Source organism: Falco naumanni, chromosome 8 (genome assembly GCF_017639655.2).
Source record: "Falco naumanni isolate bFalNau1 chromosome 8, bFalNau1.pat, whole genome shotgun sequence".
In the NCBI taxonomy this organism is placed as follows: Eukaryota; Metazoa; Chordata; class Aves; order Falconiformes; family Falconidae; genus Falco; species Falco naumanni.
This window is the reverse complement of record NC_054061.1, coordinates 64,306,983-64,312,568: the sequence shown is the minus strand read 5'-3', so window position 1 is coordinate 64,312,568 and position 5,586 is coordinate 64,306,983. Positions and strand designations below refer to the sequence as shown.

General features: G+C 43.7%; 1 long non-coding RNA gene across 2 annotated transcripts; it reads left to right on the top strand.

The window, feature by feature from the left end:
• The first annotated feature begins 1,568 nt into the window (after positions 1 to 1,568).
• On the top strand, positions 1,569 to 4,740 carry LOC121093162. 2 transcript variants are annotated; one of them, XR_005829504.1, is made up of 3 exons: positions 1,569 to 1,635; positions 1,831 to 1,977; positions 4,601 to 4,740. It is a non-coding gene; the product is annotated as an uncharacterized LOC121093162 (long non-coding RNA). The 2 variants fall into 2 exon arrangements; XR_005829503.1 differs by lacking the exon at positions 1,569 to 1,635 and having other exon boundaries at positions 1,647 to 1,977.
• The last annotated feature ends 846 nt before the right edge of the window (positions 4,741 to 5,586 follow it).

Genomic DNA, 5,586 nt, shown 5'->3' with positions numbered 1-5,586 from the left:
GAGGCTCTGTGAAGGAGGGGAAAAAAAGATGAACTGGCAAAAAGTTAATTAAAACTCTTCTGATTATGAGGTGGAATTTAATACTTTAAAAAATGCAGTGTGACACAGTGCAGCAATGCAGCTGAATTAATCATGAATGAGGATAGTAATTTTTAATTTTTGTGTGCATGAGAAAAACACTCAACAGATTTGACAATTAGAGCAGGGTAACAGCATCGCATGGCACAAAGTGAAGTAGTTTTTCCCAGTGGTTTTTGAGAGGGAGCTAAACAGATGTGCTCAAATATTTACAAGTGCACAATATTCACATGCTTTTCAAATGCTGACCCTGCTGATTCGCAAAAGTCTGCTTCAATCTGGAGACCAGCTACTGTGGTGACACAGGCTATTTATCATAGGTAACACAGTAGCATTACTGCCAGCTCCTGGCGTACTTGTGTGCACAGGTATCTCCTACTCTACTGACAGTTTTACACCACCTCAGCAACTCACCTGTACCACCAATTTGTCCCACCACAGTCCTGGCAGCAAACTGGGCCCTGCTGGCTCAGCCCCAGCCTGTGGGGCAGGAGGGCTTCCCCTGCCACACCACACGAAAGAGAAACAGGTCTGATTTTAGCCACAGCAATAAAAATCAGAGCAGTTCAGCTGGGTAAAACAGTCCTGTAGGGTCTAATATTATGCGTTCACACTGTGTACAGGGTGAGCCATCAATTATCTGCACCCAAGTGACCCCAGAGACCCAGTGTATTTGGCCTTGTTTGTCACTTAACTGTCCCCTGTCATGCTTCGATTAAGAGCTGAGAACGCCAGCTAACACTGTCCGTATCACCAGCAGTGCAGGATGTTTCATTGCCTTGTTTTCCTCAAAAGGAGCCCAAAGAAAAGTCAGGTTTGTTCAGCACAAGCTGTAGCTGGGGAGGATTCAGGTAAGCCAGATGGCAGTGTCAGTGATGGATGGTGCAGGTACCGTGGGGCTATGCCTGAATATCCGAACTGGGAAAGCTGAGCTGCGCTGTACCTCACTGAAATATTGACTATTGCAGCAGTTGCTTTACACTGTTCAATTGACTGTGTAATTGCTTTCACAAATTAAACAAAAACAATGGTGAAAATATGTAAAATGTCACCTGGACTGAATTGTGGTTCAGATCCCCAGTGAAAATGAGTTTGGCAGGCTCCCTTCACTTCTTCTCTGCTTGATTTCAGTCTGAATGCCTCTCTGCTCACAAGCCCAGGTTGGTGTTGCAGGTCAGGCTTTAGATGTGGTTATGGGTGCTGGTGTGTGAGAAGCTCTGCTTACCTGGCTTAAGCCAGAGTAATCAGCACCCCCTTTTCCCAAGCCATCTCACTCATTCCGTGCTTTGTATACTCTTTGCTTTGCTGTGCCTGCTTTCCTGGGTTTCTTCACTTTGAAGGGCAAACATGCAATGCTGCACTCCTCTCTTGAACTCACATTTGTTTTCCTTTAGCATTTAGCCCTGTAAATGTGATAGCTAATCATTTTGTGAAGACAACTGAGGGAATGAGAAGGGGCCAGATCATCCAATTGCAAGTTTACAAGTCAACAGATCCCGTCCATGCTGACCTCTCCTCTACAAACGCAGCTACAAACACAGCGGTGAATCAGACAAGGTGGACAGCATGACCAGTTCTTTCTCTTCCCTCTCCCTCGTGCTCCTCAGGCAGCAGATCAGGGGGATTAGCCAGCTGGGGTTCTCCTCATGCCAAGGGGTCTCAGGCAACCAAGCAAACCTGCATTTCAGTTTCTTTCCACTGCACATTATTGGGGACTGCACTTTGTCTCATTCTCTTTCATTTCTTTTCCAGCCTGATTTGTTACTGACGCAGTACCCTGCATTTAGGAGCAGTGTGGAGCTGCTGCATTCAAAGCAGTGCATCAAGAGACACTGCTGTGGACCTGCAGACACTAACTGCAACTGCTGTGATGCATCTTACAAGTTTTCAGGAACAGAGGTTAGTTCATTCCCTCTTGAGTGAGTAGACTGGTAAACTCTGCACTCCTGAGTCCCCTTGGAAATTATGATTATTCCCACATTTCCTTTACCAATGGGTGTGAAGACCTCTAGCCAATGTTAACCGCTGCCTGGTTCTGGAGCCACGGAATGCCTTGGATTTCTCTTCTTCAAGCAGTTTATGTGGGAGAGCTTTTTTAAAGTATCAAATGAAAGATGGCTCCGTTTCAGCCACACTCTTGAAAGCCAACATGCTTTTAAATGCCAGTTACTGTGTATCCTGAAAAGGATGGGCAGTTGTGAGTTAGCTGTCTTGGTTTTGGTTGACAGTACCCCATCTAGAAAAGAAAATGAGATCTCTGCATTCAGCCTGAGGAGCAGAGTAACCCAGGTAGCAATAATACGACTGTATTATTCAACCTCAGTGAAACTTGGGAGGTTTCTGTACCAGTGAGAAGATGGATTGCCACAGCTGGAATCGCCATCAGCCAGTCACAGAGATACAGTGTTTTCTATCAGGCAGGCTGGAGGAGCCCATGTTTCTCATCAGATAGATGTAGTAGTGCTTTTTAATACTTTTTAATAGTTTGCAAAATTATGATAAGCTCTGCAAGGCCATTTAAAATGGATAATCTTCAAGTGGTATTAAGGATTAAAATGGGCCTGCCTTGTATGCCTTAATGGGCCCCTCACAGGCTGTTCAACGTTATCAAAAGGTGATTTTAAGAGTTTGTAATAAATATGTTCCTTTGGGGAAGATTAGGAAACAGGGTGGGATTTTGCCATCCTTCTGCTACCTCCAAATTGCTGTGCATCAACTGAATTAATTACAGTGGATCTATCTTGAACTCCACAGTGCCAGCTCACTTCTGATCTATAAGAGGTTTGTCCTTAGGGGGAAATGTTTGCTCCAAGAGCCAGGGCTATTTAGTATTTGATTATCAGCCTAGGAGAAATTAGTCAAGACTCTAGCTTCTCGAACACTTACGTGCATGTTTAACCTTCCATTCCTGAAGAGTCCTTTAGATTTCAAAGTGCAATAAAATAAAGTGTGCCTGCAGAAATCTTATGGGGGCCAGGGACTATGGGAGCTATTCATTCTCAAACCAGAAGTGAATGACTTCATTCGGAAAGTTTTCTTTAAGCAAGCTATGCTTACACTCTTGTAGTGTCCAGCTTCTTGTCTTTGTTGCGAGCCTGACCCTGTCCATGCCACTGTCAAGGGTGGGGCCTGAAATTACCCAGGCGATTTGAGTGCATGAGCAAAACTGGATAAAATTACTGAAAGTAGCATTAGTTTGTCATTTCACACATTTCCATATTGACAAAGTCCATGTCCCTTGGGCAAACAAGTTGTCAGAGTGGTACAAAACCCACAATAATAATCCTCTGTGAACCTTCTGAAGTTGCTCTTAATATATAAATTCCATTGTACGTCAGTTAAAGGATTTAAAGTACAGTTATGAAATTTTCACATTTCATAAAATGTTGAAAGTTGAATGATTTCTTGTGGAGCCCAGCAGAAACCTACTGCCAGTGTCCTGCCATCAATGTGCTTACTGCTATTTTTGTCTGCCTAAAATCAACTTGAACACACTAGAATTTACTGATTTGTTGAAAATTAACAGTTTTGGAGGAGAATGTGGTTTCTTTTGGCTTGACCAAATCTGTTTGATCTTTACTGTTTCTGAAGCAGGCTTTTACCCCCTTGACTTCCCAGCCCCCTAAGCTTTGTTCTTTGGAGCCAGCATTTCCAGAGCTTTCATATTGACTGACTTTCAGTTATTCTTCTTGGTGAGATACTGAGAACCCATTAGGACTGAGATGGTCCGTGTTTTCATGGAACTTGAGTGTGGTTTGGAGACCTCAGTTCAGGCAGAGAGCCTTCGAAAGTCACAATAATATTTGTACATCACCAAAGGACTTTGTGTAACTGCAAGCTTCCTGCAGTGATATGTATTTGAACCCCGAAAACTCCACACTTAGCTCTAGCCATCTTTCTCGACTGACAGGTTGTTTTATAGTATTGTCACCCAAATAGATCTTGCACACAGGATGTTCAGTTTCTTAATTTGCTTAACCATATTATTGTGAAATAACAAGATGTAAAACAAGAGCAGAGAACATTTATATCATAATTTGTATTAACCACACAATATGATGACATGAGTAATTGTCATCTGTCTATCCAGCTCACACTGATTTTGTCTAAAAAGTATCGTTGCTAGAGGTCAGTGGCTAGAAAATGTATTGAATTGGGCTGGTAATGATTAATTTCAAGGAATAACTGAGGGAGGGAGGCTGTTTATGGGGCTGCAGACTGGCTAGCCTCATGCTGTCAGTGTTCCCCGTTCATATGACAAGAGGAGCACATAGTCAGGCTGGGCAACACCCCTGCCCCAGCTATGGCTACGTTGGCTCCTTTTATTGTGACTGCCTCCAGGTATGTAGTTCCAGTTTAACTCAGCCTGAATACACACACTTCCTAAATTTCAGATTGTAGTTTTCAAGTCTGTGATTAGTGCTTAAACTCTGATTCTGGGGTTAAACTCTGACTCAAGACACTGAAGTGAGCAAATGGTCCTGTTGCCTTCTGCATTTCACACCCTTAATCCCATTTTTAGGCATCTTGGTGAATCAGCCTAACATCCTACTGATGAAAATGCTAAAGCAGATATTTACTTTGAGCACATGAATAATCCTTCACTGATATTTGAAGGCCGGCACCTTTGAGATCTGAAATAAACTGGAAAATAAACTCCAATGAGGTATGTCTTGCTTTTATTTTTACCCTACAGAACAGTAGTATTCATGTATTTTTGCTTGCAGGACCATGCTGGGCAACTGAAAGCATGTGTGGAATCTGGAACATTTGTGGTGCAAACATCATTTCAGCATTCTCCTACGCAAGAGATGATGAAACTTCCTAAGATGAGAGCCTATGTAAATATGTGTTATGCATCAGCTAGGCAAACAGATGAGGGAATGTTGTTTTTAGAAGCTCCAGATGATGGCCATGATCCTGTAATGTGATTATTGTGAGCAGAGACACACATCCATCTGCAGTCCAATTAATTCACCCTCTGCAGATCCACTGCAGGACCAGGGTCTAACTCTGTACAGCCACCAATGCCAGCTGTGATTCAGGAGAACTGAGCAAAGCGAAAAAGGCTGAACCTGTCACCTGGCAGAGGTGAAGAGGCATTGGAAGACCAGGCGCACTGCCATCCGTGCTGAGAAAATACTTGTTCAATTAAGCGTCTTCTGACTGCATGGCAATAGCCTGTATCTCAATGTGCAAAATCTGTGGCTCGCTGCTAGCCTCTGCACATAGCAGCTGCCTTAAAACCTCTCAGACTGAGAGGTGGCAGTTCCACTGGGGAGAGTAGGATCCCTCCCTCCTGACCACTGAAGGTCACTTCAGCAATCCTTTCGGAGTTTTCTTTGCAGAAGACAAGGAGAGCAGCGGGGCATTTGCCAATGCCAAGCGTGGTACCACGGTCACAGAAAAGGTAGTGCCCTACTCCTGCATGGTAAACCTTCCCCCTGCCCCAGGTGAAAAAAAATTTAAGGCTGCCACTCTCAGCTAGCTATCAACAAACTTGTTCTT